This window comes from Dermacentor andersoni, chromosome 1 (genome assembly GCF_023375885.2).
Source record: "Dermacentor andersoni chromosome 1, qqDerAnde1_hic_scaffold, whole genome shotgun sequence".
Lineage (NCBI taxonomy): Eukaryota > Metazoa > Arthropoda > Arachnida > Ixodida > Ixodidae > Dermacentor > Dermacentor andersoni.
The window spans coordinates 182998950-183020496 of record NC_092814.1 but is presented as its reverse complement, the minus strand read 5'-3'; the positions used below and the strand labels follow the sequence as shown (position 1 = coordinate 183020496).

General features: G+C 39.9%; 1 long non-coding RNA gene across 1 annotated transcript; it reads left to right on the top strand.

The window, feature by feature from the left end:
• Window positions 1–2594: 2594 nt before the first annotated feature.
• On the top strand, window positions 2595–19883 carry LOC140218604 (uncharacterized). Its single transcript, XR_011894810.1, has 2 exons — window positions 2595–3169; window positions 16558–19883. It is a non-coding gene; the product is annotated as an uncharacterized lncRNA (long non-coding RNA).
• Window positions 19884–21547: the final 1664 nt, after the last annotated feature.

Sequence of the window (21547 nt, the reverse complement as noted above, 5' to 3'; positions counted from 1 at the left end):
GCTACCACACTATTGTTTCAGCAGACAACAGGAAAAAAACTGCTCAGCAGAAATCTAATATAACTGGATAAGTCGATACTGGAATATGAAAAAATGCAGTGTTGGAATCGGATTTCAAATGAAATAACTAGTCATTCTGCAGATGATCAAGGTTCAGTGTTTGTACCATGACTATTAAGAGGAAAGAACAAAATCAAATCCTAAATATATATGGGTAAGAAATTAAAAATCTGCTCCCAGCACTACCTGATATGTTGATTGGTTTCTAGCTGTTCTAGATAATGAGATATCACTCTGAAAAACTAACAAAGTGACCAAAAAAACGTTTTCAAAAACAGTGTCGTTTCAGTGTCAATTTTGGCTCTGATTCAGCTTGTATATGTAGCATAAAATGACATTGCAGCTAAAATAGTGATCTTATAAGTCGAAAATTAGGTATATGTACAAGAGTAGCTGTAAATTAAAAAAATACAATTTCAAAAAATATATTTTTTGCAATTCTTTTGGTCTCTAGAACTTATGCTCCCCCTTTAAAGAAGAAACTAGAACATTTCAGGAGTGCTAGGATCCACATTTCTATTCTCACTCTCTGCACGCTTTTCAGTGCACATTCCATACTCCGCAGCCAATTTCACGTTCTTGAAATTATGAGGTTTTACGCGCCAAAGCCACTTTCTGATTATGAGGCACGCCGTAATGGAGGACTCCAGAAATTTCGACCACCTGGGGTTCTTTAACGTCCACCTAAATCTAAGCACACAGGTGTTTTCACATTTCACCCCCATCTAAATGCGGCCGCCGTGGCCAGGATTCGATCCCGCGACCTCGTGCTCAGCAGCCCAACACCATAGCCACTGAGCAACCACGGCAGGTGAATTTCACATTCTTCACAAAGCTGATCCAGTAACAGACTGAGCACTTCACACTTCAGCATTCACAATGTGCAAAAAACACAGAAAGGACCAAATGAAAACCGAGTCTGGGCCATTTTGTGAAAATTTTCTGGTTGTGTTCTTAAGGCAATGTTATGATTCTGTGTAATTAGACTGTTATGAATAGAATAATCAATTTTTAAACCACAAGGTCATTCTGTGGTGAAGGTACACCTTTTCCATTGGTGTTTGAAACAAAACTGGCACAAGAATTCAGACTTGGCACTAATTGTCTTTGATGTAACCCTGTGTTGCTACAGTCTGCCTCATTTTCCTCTCTACGGACCAGGTACAGAACGCAATGCACAACAGCACTAGAGTTTCACTCATCAATGCAGGCCTCTTAGGTAAACCATGTGGTTTAACATCCCAAAGGAACACAGAGGCTATGAGAGATGCCACAGCGTAGAGCTTCAAATTAATTTTGACCATCTGGACTCGGAAGGGTTTGGGTGCGAGCTAGTTGGTACGGATCATTCATATTTAAAACAGCGCCAAAAACACGGACAAGGGAGGACACAGAACGAGCACTGACTGCCAACAACACCTTTATTGGAGCCTGCGCAAATATATACAATTTGCAACAGGCATAAAGAGAGTGACAGAAGGGTAGGGGAAGGCAAGTCATCGTCGGTCAACTGCTGCTGCGCATGCGTCAATGACATTAAACAATATAAAAGAAACCATGACATGGTGGACACAGGCCAAACTGCTTAACTTCTAAGGAACTTAAGTTCTTTATCACAAAGTGCAATAGAAGGGGAACTAACACAGGTGGCTCCTAATTGACACATTGAAAATGCCTCAAAGATTTCTCTGGCCATCTGATTGCTGTACATTTGGAAATGCGGTCGTTCGCTCTTGCCACCACTCGATGTCCAGCAGCCTCTCCAATCAAGTCAAGCGGCTTAAAACAAGTGGCTATCCTGAACTGCTGTCATCCTTGGCGGAAGTTTTATTGCAAGAGGCTCGTTCCCCCAAGAAACAGCGTGAAGCGGGTGATGTCTTAACCAAGACTGTTGCGATCCCGTATATACACGGTGTGTCCCATCGCATCAAGAAAATCGCAGGCCGGGCTGGTATAAAGGTCGTGTTCACTGCGCCTAACATGTTGGGAAGGATGTGAAAAAAAATAAACGAAAGCCGGAGAACACCTGGACCGTGCAATAAGCAACATGTCGCCAAGCCTGTAGATTGCAGTACCAATGTAGTGTATTCCATTCCCACCTCTTGCCGCTGCACTTACATTGGGCAAACAGGACGCTGTATCAATGAACGTTTGCGTGAGCATGCGCACTGTGTCAAGATTAACACTGGCAGCAATCTGGCTATTCATTGTGCTAAGTGTGGCTGTTCTCCACTCCTTGACCACACACGTGTTGAAAAGGTACAGCAATCAGATGGCCAGAGAAATCTTTGAGGCATTTTCAATGTGTCAGTTAGGAGCCACCTGTGTTAGTTCCCCTTCTATTGCACTTTGTGATAAAGAACTTAAGTTCCTTAGAAGTTAAGCAGTTTGGCCTGTGTCCACCATGTCATGGTTTCTTTTATATTGTTTAATGTCATTGACGCATGCGCAGCAGTAGTTGACCGACGGTGACTCGCCTTTCCCTACCCTTCTGTCACTCTCTTTATGCCTGTTGCAAATTGTATATATTTGCGCAGGCTCCAATAAAGGTGTTGGCAGTCGGCGCTCCTCTTGTGTCCTCCCTTGTCCGTGTTTTTTGGCGCTGTTTTAAATATGAATGACCATCTGGAATTGTTTAATATGCACCCAAAGCACAACATACGAGTGTTTTTGCCCCCATCAGAATGCAGCCACGATAGCGAGGAGTTGAACCTGTGTCCTTGTAGCAAAATGCCACACCAGTAAAACGAAACAGTGGATATACAGTCTCGTAGAGATATGACGGTAGACCAGGTTCAAAAGTGGTATCGTTGCAGAAAATTAGTATTGTAGCTCAAGGCCTGGCGGCGTAATGTTCTTTTGTCCTTGGCTCTCCGATTCTGGAACCAGTACTGCACCTGTTTTACAGACAAGTGGAGCCGGCAGGCCAACTGGATGCACGTTTCACGATTCACATATCGACTACGCTTGTACTGAGCCTCCAGCAGACTTCTGTGATGTGGCTTCACAAGTCCTGGTGGATGTTCCAGTTCAGTCTCCATGGCGGACTCACCTGCCAAAAAAGGAGGTGCAGTGATGTGCACAGGGCAAAATGCATGCAGAACAAAAGGTGATGATATAAGGACATACATTGGTACTGTTTCAATCCGAAGGAGTACTTAAACAGCTTGCTAAAGTTAGAGTCAGGCATGCTGGTGCTGCCAAGTGAAAAAAAGTATGGGCAAAGACAGGATTAAGTAAATGAAACGATGCAGGAAAGAATGGAGAATGCAATTATGGACTCTCATATTAGGATCTTGAATTTTATATTGAGATGCTACTTGTGCTCTCTAGTATGTTGTTTCACGGTATAGCCTTGCTTCCCAACTTTAGATATCTATATGCTCAGCGTGCTAGCCTTAGCCACCTTAAACAGACCATTCTCGAAAGCTAGCATCCTGGAACTTTGGCCACAGACTTCTAACATGCACAAGGCCACCAAAGCGCTACTGCACTTCTTGAAGATAATCGGACTAGACAAGCACTTGCAACTATTTACACGAGTGACCATCCATCTGCGAATGCATGCACAATGACTCTTCTTCTTTTTCTCCTTACCCACATGTAGCATAGCCAACTGGGTGCAGCCTTGGTTAACCTCCCTGCCTTTTTATTATGATCTCAATGTCTCTCTGACATCTAGTTTATTTTAAAAAGAATGAGAGAAAGACAACATAGGCTAGTAAAATTTATGCAAGAGCTCCTCCTTCAATAGTAATACACTTTCTTAATGTTAAAGCCAGATATTTCACAGATTATAAAGAATTCCATGGATGATGTGACAACCAAAAGCTTTACAAGAACACACGCAACATGACTTCATCAACTCTGGTCAATGTATCGAGTCTTAAATGCTCTGCGACACCTTTCAAGAACAGTGTCAAATGTGTGTTGTATTAAAGGGCGTCTTCCCATGAAGCTTTTCCAAAAAACTTTGAGTATAGGAGTGTGAGCGAAGTTATCAGTAATCAAATGCTGTCACTGCCACATTGTGGCCTTACCTTACTTTTCATTTTTCTAGCTGCGCTCAAAGCTGTGGCACTGTACACGCATGCAAAACAATGGCCACCATGCACCACATATCATCATGCTGAGCTTCATGTGTTGAGGGCCTCAAGATTGTGTAATGGGACTCTTTGGGTGTGTAACCAACTCCGAGACACCACAGTATCACCACAATGCTATCACTCTCACCCACCAGCTGGCACCACAACCTTTCAATGAAGACCTTTCTTCACTTAAGCATATGTCCAGAGGCACTGCTCAGTCATGATGTCTAAAAAATCCAGCCAATAGCCTCTTTGCTTATAAGTGCACTGAACATAAAAGCTGGCCAAGATTTCAGGAAGTTTGAGAAAAGAGCAAGCAGTAAAATAATACTAGGCTCATATTCATTGCAACATATTGAATTTACAAAATTGATGTGTGCACTAAAAAAAAAAAAACAAATAAATTTTATGGATGTGCAATGACAACCAAGTGTTCCTGCAGGAACAGAAACAATATATAATGGTCAATTCTAATCAGTTATGTTTAAAACTTCGTATGAATAGCCCTAACAAAAAGTGGTATTTACTGAAGTGGTATCCAGTAACATTCGTATCCAGTGATACCAACGTTAAAAAATTGTGCTTTTTCCTTTCGGAACCTAACCTCCTGGTTAATCTTCGGTCTCATTTCATAGATCTGGTTTGATACTAATATTGAACATGCAGGTCTCATTGGTGCTTACGTTGTTGAATTAGAAACCCTCTTACATTCTTTCCACATTCTGTCAGCCACACATTACAATTATAACATTTGTGTACTTGTCATGCAACTTGTGCGCTACCCTGCTGCTTATTAAATCATATGAAGTGACTATGTATTCTTTCATATCACAATCTAAATTTAAACGCTTGTCTCCACATTTTGTTAAGGCCTTCAGTAAGCACATATTAAAAGAATGTATTTTCAAATTTGGTAATAACCACATAGACCGTTTTTTTGGCTAACAAAATCTGCAGGATGTTTTTGTACTCTTTAACCTCAGCGGATGTGATGCCAGCTGGGCTTTTAATCAGCGTGCTTTACACATTCAAAAAGTACGTAAATGTGCACCAAGATGGTGCCAGATTTCATTTTAGACACAAAAACTATTTAATTCAGTTTCTACCTTTTTTTTTTTTTTGCACAGCTACAGTTAAAAAAAAAAAGATTTTGTATTTGTTACAAACAAAACAATATAGTTAAGACAATGGAGAACCTTCTGACACATAAGCCTTCTTTTTTGTGAAGCTGGCAATCGATACACTTCTATTCATCCTTTCGAACAGACCATATTTTAGCGTTTCAAAAGCTTGCTGTATAGCAAATCAGATGTTGTGTAATCTAAACTGAAGCTGTTACGAGTGAGAAATTTGTATCCTACAAATAAACACTGGTAAACCTAAATAATAAAGAAACTGTTTTGGAAGCAAAACTAACAGATACCTTTGTGCAACAGAACAATATGGTAGTGTGAACGAGGCTACGCTGAGCCTACTTTTGCAAGCATGTTTATCAGGTTGTCTTTTCCACAAGCCTTCTGAAGTAAGACATCATTCCAATACTGAAACATTTAGAAAAGCCCAATGCACTAGAGCTTATCAATTAAAAATATTATGACATTTCATGCTTCACATACATGCAACTTTAGTGAATACCTCTGAGCCGTACCAACTGGTACCGGAGTATTTAACTGCAAGAATCAAACTACACAAGACTTAAGTGTCAAAAGCAAGTGAAAATTTATTTTTCATGCCAAGGTAACATTATCCCAGTAGGTGCCATTTGTTTTCATCTTCCTTACAACAAATGCGAGTCTGCTGTACCACAGCAAAGTGACAGCTGCTTAACACAACTGCCAATACACTACACACAATGCACTATCTTACTAAACACTACAGTAACACATGCACAGTTTTCATAGACAAATTAGAAAATGATGCACAGGAAATTATACCACCCATGTCCTACAAGCTGGATCTGATGCTATCACCAAGAATTGCACCACAAAAATATCATGAAACAAAAAGAAACCTTTCCTAATTAACTTGTGAGCTGCTATGCGGTGACTCTCGAGCACTTTCCCAGTACGCTGTTTAGCCAGTTAAAGTGACGAATTCCTTAGCTTCAAAACAAATTCAGTCGCTGGATTTACAAACTATGCTCTCAAAAACAGTACAAGATATAGGTATCATGACCGCAAGACTCAATCATGATAACAGAGCAAAGCCAATTCATATGAACAGTAACATTTCATTTTCTGTGCGACTCACTAAGCCATGCTAAAGAATTGGTTTTAGACAGTTTTAGCAGCATAAATGTGGCACACAGGTATCCATTAAGCTTGCTATGCCATTCAAAACATAAGTGAAACACATGATGACTGTGCACAAAAAAATACATATAGAAGACCTCAGCACACAAGGTGTACAAAAATATTTTCCCCAAAGTACATAAAAAGAACATACATAAATGTAAAATTGACAGTATTCTACATTGCAATTGACTATCAAAGCAGACACTTTCTGAAATCCTCTCTTACATACATCCAATGTGGATGCTTTACCAAACACACAAGCCTGTACAAGCTTAGTACCCATGCCTTCAGAGTTGACCTCTTTGACGACGTAAACACACATAAAACTGCCATGCTTACAACCCAAGCTTCAACAGAAAAAGCAAACATGAATACAAAGGGCAACCATGCCAAATTTTGCAGTGCCAACGTGCATTCTCAGTTTTGTGAGGGGCAAGAAAAGTTTTACATTTGTGCATGTAAAGTAATGCACGAAATGAAACATGCAACCAAACAAGACATCACTTTTCTTCTTTAACTGCAATTCACTCAAGCAGCTTTCATTTGAGCAACCTAGATATTTATTAGGTACATACTGAACTCGCACTTGGAACCAGAAGTAACGAAGGCTCATACCATACTAAATCACACACTTTCAAGGGCCACTGAAACCAAAGGTAATTGAAACCTGCAAGCACCTTTGTCTCCCTTCTGCAAGCTCACAGAAAGGGGTCAATAGGCATGCTGATTTCAATGGGCTTTGGTCTCAATAGTCATGGAATGTGAGTATGTGAATGCGGCATTACACACATACATTGGGCAGTCTCATTTTTAAGACAATGATACTGTATTTGATCACATACAATATCCTTGCCAGAAGCTGCACTTTCTTTCGTCATTTTAAAATGGCTGGAGTGAGCTGTTGCAGGATGCCCTAAGCCACATCACAGAAAGGTCACACACACACGCTTGACATAGGCTCTTGACATTGACATAGGTCAACAGACTGTCTATCTGATATGAGCCAGCCAGCAATTGAGGCTTTCAAAGACAGATTAAGAGCTTAAATACTCATCCAAGGATACACTGCTAAAGACAAAGCAGTAGCTGATGACAAGCCAGCACTTCTCTGCTCCCTGGCCCCTGATTCCCCAAAATTGGCCAACAATTTCTAATGCCCCTGCATCCTAGCCAGAGGTACTCATTGTGTCTCCTGTTTTTCAACCAGCCCACACACAAAAAAAATTCCTATCATCAAAACCATAAACAGTCTGTGTAACAGCCAGCTAAGCTGGACATACCTTAACAGTGGCATACCACCACAATACATGTATCAAGCTCCTTACAATAAGACAATCATGAGCATAAAGCAACTAAGTGTGCAACAAGTTAACCTGTTCTCTGCAGCGGATGGCTCTTTGTAGAGAAATTACTATCAAATGGCAAAGTGAGGAATGTACATTTCACATGGTCATATTTAATGCAACGTGGCAACAGGAAAAAAAAAAGTAGCACAAACATAACCTGCACCAAAGAAGAAATAGAATTAATTAAAAGCTTAATAGGAGAAGAGTTCTACCACGAGTTAATTAAACCACAACAACTAAAAAATATCAAGGCGTGCAAACTAAACCATGGACGGTGACATGACAGCTACTTGCCCTTCAGAGATGAACACAATTGTAGGCAGCTGTATTTTTCATGTTACAAAGCCTTTTGAAGTTTTACTATCATGCAAAACAAAAGCTAGGCAGCATTTCAATGAAGCTCATGTGGCACCTTTTCTCATGCCGATGAAAAGCTCAAGTCCTATTTTAACAAGTTATGACAAAATAAAACTCTTTTAAAAGAAGAGCTGAAATGCACTTGTCACATCTCCGAAATCAGCATGTGAAAAAGGAAAAAAAGGAAAAGCATGGACAGCACTTTTTTTATAATAACACCCCTATTTCATATGGTCTTGAATGCTCGGAACTGATGTTACTAGTACGAACAGATGCTGTACTGATTGCGACAACCTATAATATTGGTGTGTCCGAGTCATAAATAATAATCTTACAGCAGTCACCAAAACACAACACAGTCATGCAGCTCAAGCAACATTACTTTAGGATTTGTTGCCTGGGAACAGATGGATCATACATGCATGGCGAGAAACATTAATGAGCAAAAAGCAGCGAGCTCACTGGATCACTACAATGTATTCTATCCACCTACTATTCAGCACCAATAATTTAGAGTAAGATATATTTGCACTCTATGAACTGAAGACATTTTTGTAATTCAAGTGTTTATCTAAAAACAGTTGGCTGTATCTAAATTTTTTTAACCTCATTGCATCAACTGCACTTCATAGCACAAATCTTGAGACTAGTTGGAGTGCTTTCCAGGCAAATATAATAAGCTTGTTAGTCAAGCTATTTTATTATTATAGCCAATTCCTGTAATACAGGAGAAGCAACTAGCATTTATGTCATTCAGAAGCAATGAATTATGTGGAAATAATAAAAATCTTTAAAGAAAAACGGCTAACAAAAGTGAGAAGCTTATGCTCATGGGCAAGTGAAAACTCGGTATCTCAAGGCATTAAAGATATTTAGAGTATAGCCTCCTGAACATTCACAGTGGGCTATAAGAGGACACTGCACTATAAGGCTAGAGATTAATTTTGAGCACCTTGGGTTTTTTAAAGCATACCCAAATCTAAGCACACAGACGTCTTTGCATTTCACTTTCACTGGAATGTGGCTGCATAGCTGGGTGATAGAATCCACAACCTCATTTTTAGAAGCAAGGTGCCATAGCCACTTAGCCACCACTGCAGGTGCATCTGAAGATGAACCACAAAAGGTAACAGTGAGCAGCTATTTCGAGCACATCAACATCACTCCTTTAACATCCCAAATTAATAAGTCATCAAAGAAGCTGTAATGGGCCTGTTTCTTTTACAGTGTTGTAGAATACAAGATAGTCTTGACAGTCACAGGTTCTCTCATGTTAAAAGTTCACCCATGGTAGCACTATGTAGGTCATAGCACTGATCCTGCCTATATAAGCACTGGTTTGCTTCTGTTGCAGCATATGCAGAACCGAACACCAAATCGCACTGATCAGCAAATCATCTCACAGAGGCCTCGGTAAAGTTCTTCGATAACTATTCTATAGCCAGTAACAAGTCATGAATGCAGGAAACCTATTCCCAAAAAACTGTGATGCATGGCTCACTTTGTCCCCTCTGCACTTCCAAGAAATAGTTATCTTAGAAATCCCACTGGCTTGCAGAGGAAGTGGCCCAGCTGTTCAGCAGCAATGAACACACTGCAATTATGCATCACATGCATGAACAGCCAAAATCATCAAGTGCAGATGACGGCTTGCAGCAAAAACTGGCCATTTGATTACGCGATTAGAAAAAGGATTCCACTGGCCCCCTGTACAACACTACACCACCACCCCTGTTCTCCTGTTAGTGGGTGTGCCCCACACCCAAATGCTATGTGAAATGGGCCAAATAGCCAAGTTGATACCTTCAGACTATAGGTGTCACTCACACCTGGAAAAAAAGCTACCAGCAGGGCGAGTTGTTTCAAAACAACGAAGCGCGTGAGCAAAGCGATGGCATGGACATGCAAACAAAGGATAAGGAAAAAAGATGAGCTTACTCGCTAGCACATGTATAGATTACTCAAGTATTATTGTGCAACAAAAAAAGACATGGACGTAAGAGGAGAAGAACACACAGAAAGCGCAAACTTTCAACTAAATTTGTTGTGCCACTGAATCGGTTTATATATGTGAAGGAGTATAGACCGCGCATGCGCTTACATGAAGAAAACGAACTGCGTATTCGTGTAACATAGTTATGAATCACGTGATGCCGCCTTGGGTAATACTTGAGTAATGGATTACCGACTTGCCCAGAATGCTGCTCACATGTATAGATGTTCCCTTTGAGGGAAACTTGCCTCTGCATTCTTGACCTGTCAACAACTATGTGCGAATGAAGATGAGCTGTGGCTGAAAAAAAGCAAGAAATGCTAGAGATCACCTGAAAACTGGATCATGTGTCCTACTAAATGCTAACCCTACTTATTAGGCACTAACCCGTCTCAACTGTTACTTTCCAACATCTCTCAAAGATCGCTATCACATGAGTTAAGTGTCCAATGTAACAGCTACACATTGAGTGCAGGGCATTTAAAGCATGCTGGAAAACGAAAATTCCTGCTATCTTGCTAATCATATGTGCTTTTCAAGCATAATCACGCACACTATTTGCAATCTACTTAAGACAAATGATTACTGAAAGACAGTACTAAAAAAGCGATCAGGCAAGTGGACACACATACACAGACTTGGAGGCTAGACACATGCTATGTGAGCCTTCATTTCACGGCCATTCCTCATGCAGAAATTAGTTCACAGATGACAGACAGCACACAATTAATGCATCACCAGTATTGCAGCACTCCATATCAACCAACCTTTTCACTAGCAAGGCTAATGCTATGGAAACACTAGACTGCCCCATACCACTAGGTGGACAGTTTTGCACTGCTAAATCTACTCTGTACACAGATAGAAGTAATTATTTGCCTGTCTATACAAACACGTGATTTACATGTCACACAGAAGTGTAGAGCCTAGCTCAGAAGTCATTACCCCCTTTGGGGTTGATGCAGCACCTCCAACACAACTTCAGTTCACCAGGAACACTAGGATTCTTCCATGCAGGCTCATTCTTGTCATTTAACAAGATCTACAAATTGCGACTAACAATTACATTATGCACAATTGCCTGCAGAACAGAAATCTGATCTGATACAGTGGTTAAAATATTTTGCCTAAAAGTGTCTGTGCTGTAGCTGGTATAAAGAGGCCTTTGCACATTCCTATATGTTCCTAAGCTGCAGATGGGGATGCTCAGACAAGGGCATGGTATACAAGTAGGAGACATTAAGGAATCGGTATTTGATACACGAAGACGACATGTTGTAGCAGCACAAGGCCTGCAGTGGCACCTTATCCACAACTGCCCCCAAACAGCACCATTACTAGGCAATGCTTATCTAAGCATGAAGCACAGACTTAATTCCAAGGAAGATTTTTGTTTTCATATGATGTAAAGCCAGGACAGCCAAGTGCAGCATTTAGCATTTCATTTTAAGTTTGTAAGGTACAATAATGTTACGAGATAGTACCATTCTAGCTTGTAAAATTATAGGTGGCATTAAACATGCAGATATACCACAAATTTCATGCTTGAGGAGGCTCAGGTGGGTTTTACCAGCCGTACAGCCTTCCTGTCACTGTCACTAGAAGACTTCAAGTATACGTTCTCCAGTTAAGTGGTACGACTTCCTTGAGCAGAGACTGATTTTTAAATGAGCTTGTCAGTGCCATATCTATACTTGCCGAGATTTCCGAGAGTTAGTTATATTAAAACAACTGTAAATTGGGAAATACAAGAGCCTTTTTGCGGTCACGAGTCCTCTTGTTGGCAAACCAAACTTTGACTTGCTCTGTGGTGAGCCCCAGCTGTAGTGCGAGAGATCGCTGGCATGTAGTGTCTGGGTAGGCATTCATTATAAAGGCCTTCATCAGCTGATCCTTTTGATAACTGGTGAAGTAGCGACCTGCACGGAGGGACAAGCAAGAGACCATAAAATACATTATGTCACAATTTATACAGAAATGACAGCATATGTGCCAATTTTTTAACAGTATAGATAACAACTAGGGGTAAAAGTTTGACAAAATGACTGCTCATGTGTAACAAGACTTCAGAGGGCAAACATTATGAAAGTCTATGACTAAATGTTTATGCAATGTAGCATACACAACTCAGTCTAGTACCTAGGTACCAGTACATCAAGGTGGCATGGAAATTAAGATTAAACACAATGCCAGTAAAAAGCAGGTATTAGTAACATGCAGAAGGTACATCTGATCGTTGCACAGATATTGCAATGTACCAAGTTCGCAGCAGGCACTCCAGTACTATTACACACCACTTTCCTACCCTTAGATATACATAGCCTAGCTGTCTACATTCATATTAATGGAGATCATAGCCTTGACAGTCGAGAAAACTAAAAGAAAGTTCATGACAGGCTTACTACAAGGCAGGAAAACATTACAAGTTTCAGGATGGTTCTGGACAGTTTTGTCATTTAGTCAGGCTTACAGTAATTGCTATAGGTATAATTTTCCTTAGAGGAAATAGCTTTGTGCTTAGGCACAAATACAAGTAGCATTTTTTCACCATGCAAGATTACAAATAATGCAAACAAATAGAATGCAGTTGTACGTTTTTGTTTTCAATGAAAATGCATCTCTCCAAGCATGCAGAAGTACATTTGCATTTGTGTAGAAAATGTTACAAGATAAGCAACATGACTAGTTAGAACAATAGGCAAGACTTTAGAGGCAACAAATACTCCACAAGATCTTGACAACTTTCATTTAAATGTGAAAATGCCTAGTTAAGTCAGTTTTACAAAATACATTCAAATATTTTAACCTAATGTGAAAAGGTTAAGTGCCTTGAAGGTTTAATGAAAGCAATAATAGCACTCTTTCTGTTAAAAAAAGTTCACACCACACCACAGGTGGAACTCTTAGGAACTTAATAGCAGATGTTTAGCAATACTGATGCATTTTGCATTATCAGTGGAGGGCATGCAATTTCCCAGTGTTGCTTGTAAGGATTGTACTTGGCAGCATGCAACCCAAGCCACTAAGCAGTGAGCTCTGTGGCTGGGGCAAGGAAGCTTCAAAGCCAAAGATGTGCTGTTTCTTTGGTTTATTAACCGGTTAAAAACATGAAAATACTGAGTTTAAAAATTTGTTCAATACAGACACAAGGGACACAACAGCAAGAAATGCAGGATAAGTACAATTACACTGACTCTTCCCAGAGCATGGTGACAATTATACAAAGGCTAGAGTAGATAGATCAGACTAAGGCTAAATGACATCACAAGAGACTCTCATGCATGGAAGATGCAACTAAGGTGTGTGAAAGCACAGCCCATTGCTTTGACCAAAGCAGTATAGAAGTTATCACTGCCACCTCTTGCACAGGGAGGGAAAAGCTAGCTACAATGCTGCCTTGTGAATGAGGCCTGTGCAGTATATGCATAACAGAGGTCATCTGTCACTTTGTTAACACTGCATGACTGTAGTTGCAAGTATAAATGCAAGTTAACAAATGTTTTGTGCACAGTGTAGGTAGCAAGTCGTTTGTATAGCCAAGGACAAAGCAACACAAAGCCACTGCATAGTTGTATTAGCAAGTTATGTTCACTCATTAAAAGATTCTTGCCTCAGCGTTTTTTTATAGAGCAGTGCACAGTGAGTGAAGGCAGCACTTTGGTAATAGCAGTATGAACCTTTTCCAATGCCTTCAATGCAGAAAAAATACAATGCCGTACACACAATGAGGCTTCAACACAGGAAGAGTCCTAAACACTTGAAATCAGTGCTGCTACAAAAAGCCATGCCATGCCTCTATTAACAATAGGTTAAATCACACTGTTGCAAAGACTATAGGCTTTACATACCTATGAGCCATTCACAAAACTGAAGCAGAAAAACTGCACACTAGATAAAACTGCAGCGTACATGTGTAAAAAGTGCGACACTGCTTAAAAACTTACTACAGGAGAGGCGACATGGCTACAAGCATCAAGCTGCATAACTGCATCATACTTTCATCACTGCTGTGACCACTGGTGTTCACCCAGACGAGGCCTTTGCTGATCCACCAGGCACAATGCTACTAATGTCATGGCTGAAAGGTAGTCATATTCTTTTGCAGCAGCTTTTTCTCCTTGCTGCGCCGATTCTGAAACCAGAACTGAACCTGGGTCTTCGAAAGGCCAAGCCTTTGGGCCAGATCAGCCTTGCGCTCGTAGGAGATAAAGCGGCTGCGTTGGTATTCTTGCTCCAGCTGGGACCTCTGATATGAGGAATACCGCTCGAAGGTGCGCGTCCGCCCTAGAAGCACTTGGCACAGGAAGGAAGCAGTGGAGCATGGGAAGGGACAAGAGTGGGAGATAAAAAGCCAGTTAGATGTGAAACAGGCTAACAAAGTAGAAAAACATCTTGGTCTGACATGTTGCTTGACTTGTCTAGCAATAAGTGCTCAATGAAAAGTCGAACTTCTGGAAGACAGATGTTTGCTTGTCATGACATTACCGCCAGCAGTTCATCTGCCTTAAGCAGTACTACTAACAGCCTGTACAAACTATCCCTCCCATACCATCAAAATTTAGCAATTTTGTCCTAATCGTAGGGCTGTTTTAGTATTATGGTTCAGTAATGCCAAAGCAGCCTACAAAGCACTAAAGACAAAATGACGATTGCAGTTGAGGAAATCGTCAATAGAACTGCCTCAAGCTGCCAGTCCAATCTTCCGAATTTTGTGAACCAGTGGTAGACAGAGTCTGATATGCTCTTAAATACATGACATAGCTAAAAGCCGCCATACTGTTTTTGAATTTTCACCATCACCAAACGTTACTAAACTTCTACACGGCACAATCAAATTGCTTCCATGTTCCTGCTGCAACCATATTCTCAGTTAAGAAATGACCACGACAGTGACTGAATGGTTTGCAGTTTAACCACTGAGTAGGGATTATGAATTTGTTGGAGTTGGTCTTATTCTATACCTACAGCGCTAAATATAATAAAAAGAGATGAGAAAATCAAAGGCAAGGTCATACTGCAAGATGAGCATGAAAGCCATAAAAGAAACATTTAGAAGTGACAATGTTCATAGTAGAAAATTAATGCTACACCCCCATTTCACGCACCTCAGTTATGATGCAGCAAAAGCAACATCACACTATTTACAGATCACACAGTCACTAACAGCCTTGTAGCAACATTCAAACTTTTTACAGAACTGCTTTTTACCAAATAAGTATTAACTCTGCCCACAGTGCATGAGAATAAATAACTTGCTCATATTCACTCACAGCATACAAAATTTAAATAACTGTACTTTTTCAACCTGAGTGAGATGCTAACACAAGGACTGCCTTGTAATTTCACCTGAATTTTGAGCACACGGATGAAAATACTGTTCTGCTTCAGTTTCAGTTGTGAGCTATTCTAATAGATATCTACTGAATATGCAAAACCCTGTTGTTCAAAGTACTGAGCTATCTATAAAACTGATTACAGCAAAAACTGAAATTTAAGTCATGACTTTATCCCCCATTTTTTATTTTACTTATGTTACAAAACAGGCACGTTAAACCTTCTCAGCACATCAGATGCAATCAAGAAAAGTTTAGCCTTGTAAGTCTAGAGTCATGTTTGAGAGGCAAATTTGCTGCCGGTTAACACCATAAGAGCATGCCAGTCTCAATGGATATTGGACTGCCAAGACCTACATAAAGGCCATAAAATGCAATGCATACAGATTATAAGTAAAATACCTCCAAAAGGCAGTATTTCCCCTAACTCAACACAAATGCACACACACACAGTGAATAGAACTCAACATTGAATGCAGAACTAATGGCAAATTCTTCAAGACGTAAGCGTCAGAAACGAAATTTGTGAAGCCAAGTAAATTGAAAATTACTGGAACCCCCAAAAATGCAGTTTAACTGACACTGTTTAATTGTACAAGCTACTGCCACATTATCGCTCCATAACTTTGAGCATTTCCCTGTCCATAATACAGCACCCATACATCAGCGGCCAGTTATAGCCGAGCTAGACATATCCTTTTACCATTGAATAGCCAGCATTGAGAACATACCTACTTTCTTTACAAAGCCATCCAAAAAGCACTCTTTCAAAATTATTCTCAGTGGTGCCAGTCAAAATATGCCACTTTAAGATTTTAAATTTCCTTCTAAATGTTATCTTTCAAGCAGTGTCAGCACTGTATGGTTTGTTCCATCACAATGGACAATGGCACTTTCATCACTCGCATGGAAAAAAAAAAAAAAAAAAAAAACTGACGGGTTTTAAACTTTATATACCAGGCACACCAGTCCAGAGTCAAAACAATGTATTTTACACAATAAGCCTGTATTACAGCATGTATTAAATGAATCAATAAACCATGCCCATCTTCCAAATGCCTAATGAAAGGGGATCTCTTCCTGCAGTGTTACTGTCAAGCTTACATCCAATGCAAGCACCAAGAGTTTGCAGAAAAGCTGCATCACAGCAGCAAAACTTGCAAGTCTTCAAGATCAGCAATACAATCCTTCGGTGTGCATGGCTAGTGCATAAAAGCTTGAGCCAAAGCCATGAAATGCATCAGTGAATACCTAACCATAGTGGCACCCTTAACACATAAGCAAGCATACTATTCCAGAGATGCTTGAAACACTGAAATAGTTGTTGTCAGTTTAAGCACCTGAAAAATGAAAAACAAAAAAGAGGATGTTCATGAATGAATATATATTAAAGAAAAAACAGTTTGAAGATGTTGAAAAGATTAATTACACACTAGTTCTTCATATCACCTCAACACATTTAATTGAGAAACAGAACTTTATAGAAAAAAAAAGAACACTGCTCAGAGCACGGGTAACAAGGTGAGTCAAGTTAATTTTCATGCACACAGCTTCAAATTTTTTTGTGCTCAAAGTGCTTAAGCCTGGGCATTCATTTTAGTTTATGTTGTGCATTAAAAGAATGGCATGCACACATTCCAACCTTCCTGCAAAATGAAAAAGAAATTTTTTGAATATCAATAGAGCTTGTCACAAAACTTGAAGCGCATAAAAAGAATTTAACAGTGCTAACAGCAATTTTATGATTTTAGACTATGGTGACTGCTAAAATCATGCAATTTATGCAACCTTCAATGATACAAAGAAAATTAACATAAATCATTAAATGCAGCCTACCGAGATGCCAAGAAAATTAACAAAACTGCTGCAGACTGAATTTGTTGCTAGCATTTACAGTCATCAAAGAATAAAAGAGTCAGTGAAGTGCACTACCTTCAGCACTATTTGCAGTTAAACATTTCATTCACAGGTAGCTCAGAGTAAGGAGCGAATGTATGCTATGCCTGCTTTTTACAATCTCGAAAAGCATGTAAAGCTTCACATAACGGCAATATTTACAGAAACTCAAGCACTTGCATCATTCACTGATGACTGTACATACTGACCGTCAAGGAAATAGACTTCCGCTAGCCCATAGTCAAGAAATAAGCCTTTAAAGGTGCTAGTATGCCTTGTGAAAATGAAATATTATACTGATTCAGCAGAGCATACAATGCTTCTGGACTGACAATAAGAGCAGTACCTGACAGACATTAGGCAATCAAGAATAGCACAGAGCTGTCCGCGTGGCAAAACATTCACTTTGTCTCAGCAACTTATGCTGTAAAAATATATCCTCCTCACACTTAGAAACTGTTTGATGATGCATCAATTTCCTTCTAAGAGAAACCTACTTTCATGAAAACGTTTGTCAGGAATTTGTCCCATTGAGAAAGCAGAAAACCACATGTTTAAGGCATATTTCAAAAGTACAAACAGCATACAATAAAAAAAATAATAATCTTGCTGCAGAATGTCAATGCTGGCCAAGAATTGATGCTGGGAGCACAACTAGAAACCTACAAGTTCTGGAGCAAATTTTCCCTTTAGTAGCTGCTTCCATTTAGAGTGAATGCTAATGTGTTTAGGGCCAAATCTGTTTTCTCTTTCAAAGAAATGCCACAGCAATTCACGAGAGTAACTCAGGCACTTATAAGTTACGTGTAGTTTCCAATATTTACTATGACAGAAAACACCAGTGACACAGCTTTCTAGTTTGTGTATTTTATTGAGTTAGAGATTCGTCAGCAAGGGTTCTTACAAGACTATGTCTAAAAATAAATTTCAAAACATGAAAAAAAAAAAAGACAAAAGGGGGTCACAGAAAGATTATACAGACTGAAATTTAGGTAAACTTATAGGCAGGTAATGCAGTCAAGTTGCTAAGCATTTACAATGTACAGGGTAACCTAATTTACCTTCACATGGGCTAGCAATATATAATGTTTCATTAGGCAAGTCGGAGGAAGTCATTACAACATGATGACACCACACAAAATTATTGATCAACTGTGTAGGACAAAAAATGTAAATAGCAAGCACGATTCCAACATGTCAAAATTCTGGAAGTGGTAAATGAACTGTAGCTCTTGCATTCCATCTGTGAATTACACTGCTAAAAATCACATCCACTTAGCTTTTAAAATATTTGCTTCAAAATAAACAGTTCCATTACTTCAGAGTAAAGATGCCCATAAAGTTATTTTTCATGAATTAACTTTTCAAAAACATCTGGCTCAACAATGAAACTTTGATAATGTGAAGCAAATTGCCTTAACATTCTAGAATTCTCCAGACACGTTTTCTGTCGGCAAAAAACAAGGAAACATTCGAGTCTTGCGGACATAGAGGCACCTGGCAAATGTAACATAGGCATCATCACTATTAAGGGATATGGGCAGCACACAGTTCAGCTGGGCAGTCTGAGAGGCAGCTGTCCTTGTGCCAAAAATGACAGTGCTTGTGATCTAAGCCAGTCGGTATATAGTCATAACTGTTAGCTGAAACAATGGAGAAAAGGATGAACACATTGTGGATATGCAGCTGAAAAACAAACATTTTCTGACAGGATGTGATATGGAAATATGACATCAGCACTTTTATGTATCCCTTTCTCGTGTCTTTTCAGAAAATGTTGCGCCACTTTTCAACAGTGTTATTAAATCAATTTTCCCAGCTCTATGCTCTTCTGTACAGCTCATACTGTCAACTATGTTTCATTCACACACAAAAAAAAAGCACATAAGATACTCAGAGGAGGGGACTATGAACAAGTTAGGATGTCCACTAATAAGAAGGGAAAAGGAGTTGTCCAGTATATCTTGCACTGTGCAGCAGTCTTTATTTGTAGCTCAAAGCAACAGATGGCAAGTTGAACACTGTTTGCTAAAGAAAGCAGCAGGGCCATCACTGTGCAATGCAAGTTCACTGCTGGAAGGAAGCCCTGCAGAGCAGTTTACTTGCAAAAATTTGCAATTTGCCCATTAAAGGGACACTGACCTAATTAATTCTGTATCTATAGGTTGATTATTAGAAGAGAAAATGAAGGTCAAGTCCACTTCTTGAATTTTGGCTTGAAACCACGACGCCGGTATGTGCGACATTGCAGATTTCAAAGTATTTTTTCATATTTTGGCCACTGTGCCTCAGAATTCTTGAAACTCGCCAACTTCAATATCTGGATCTTCTAGAGTACAATTTAGGCTATTTTTAGCAATAAAAAATTAACTAGGCATAAGCAGAGCTATTAAAATCCATAATGTCATGATCAGCAGGTCAGGAATTTCAAGGTGTCATCGCCAGCAGTGTTTCGTTTTAGCGCCTTTTCTGGATTACCGAGCCTCTCCTCACAGTAACGACGACTTTTTTTCGTATTGTAGAATAGTAATTTACTAATACAGCTCAACTTATTTTGCTCTTTAGTGTACTCTTAAAGTGGAAGAGTCACATGACGGACGAAATCACTGGTTCATTCCACAAAGTGAGCCCGATATGGTGAAGTATAGTTCAACCTCGATATAATGAAGTCAGTAAAAAGGGAATTTTTAGTCAATATTTGAAATTTTTTTATCCCGAAATTATATCTTTTATAAAAATATGTACAGCCACCAATGGATCTGTCTTACAAAAAAGAGGCCGCAAAATTTTCGGAATTATCAGGCAATCGGTCAAAGCAAATCTGATTGAAAAACAAACTCATTTTGTTGAATTTGAGAGTCGGCAATGAAAGATACGGCCGTGTCGACAATATCTTCACATTGGCAGTATGAAGCGTAACCAGCCACGCTTTCACATTCACTCCGCCCCAGTGGCTGATAATGTCGCCTGCAGTGGGACGTCGCTATCGTGATAAGCGCTAGCAGCGCTGGGAGCAAATGCTTCGTCTGCCTTTTGCTTCAATGAGTCTCCAGAGCTCGAGATTACGCAACCTCTAGCACTAAATACGCAGGAAAACCGCACACAATGCCGCACTTGCCCAGTCTTACACACGCGGCAGATTACCTCTAAAACAGGGGGCGCGGGCTGCATGTTGACAGCCATGCGCACCCATGGTCGCGCTCAAAAAGGAGACACGCACCAACCTAACCCCCACTCCCTTCCACCCTCACGCACGCTTGATCGCGTTACAGCAAGCTCACTCTCCTCTCCCCTTTACCCTTGCTTGCACGAGGTCACAGTGTCCATCAAGCCACCATCCTTCTCAGCTCACCCTCGCACACAGTCATTTGCACCTATAGCATGCAGCGTGCAATACAATCTTATTGCACTTGGGACTTTACACGGAACATCATGCTGCTCCACTTCGGCAGCTGCTTTTTGTGAGGCATGATTTAAGAGATGCGTTCGCAAGTAGCCACATGTAATCGAACCATTTGATCATCTGCATTCGTGGAAGTTTGCATTTATTGTCTTGGTATTCCCTCGCGACAGTGAAATTTCGTTATATTGAAATCGTGTATAAATACCCTGTTATGTTGAGGTTGAAAATACGTGGTGTTCTATGGACAAGTTATGAAAAGTTAAATACTTCATTACATCAAGAATTTCATTATACCGAAGCTTGTTATATCGAGGTTTAACTGTAGCAGTGAATTGCACTGCATAATTCAGTGCCATTGAGACAAACCCTACCCAGACTGCAGAATAATTAGGCGATTTTGCCTAGCATGTGAAAGCTACTGCAAGGAGATACACCACTGAAAGCAATTATGTATTATCAACAAAGTCAGAATTATGTAACTTGAGGAAGCAATAGAACCCAATTTTCTCTTTCTAAACTGTCATTTCAGTTGCTGACACATATGCAATATATTGCTCCTGCTGTCACAATAATTGACCTGCAATAGCTCAATTTGCTGTGAAATTACTATAGAGTATGCGTAAGAAGTGAAACTTTACCCTCAAGCAACAAAGAGAGGACTAACATTCCACCAATATATATTACCTCATTTGCTATCATGCCTGGGGATCAATGTCGTTTCTTGGCATCATGTTAGATAGCAGTTTAAAATTGAAAGGTCATATTAGTCGCTTAAAG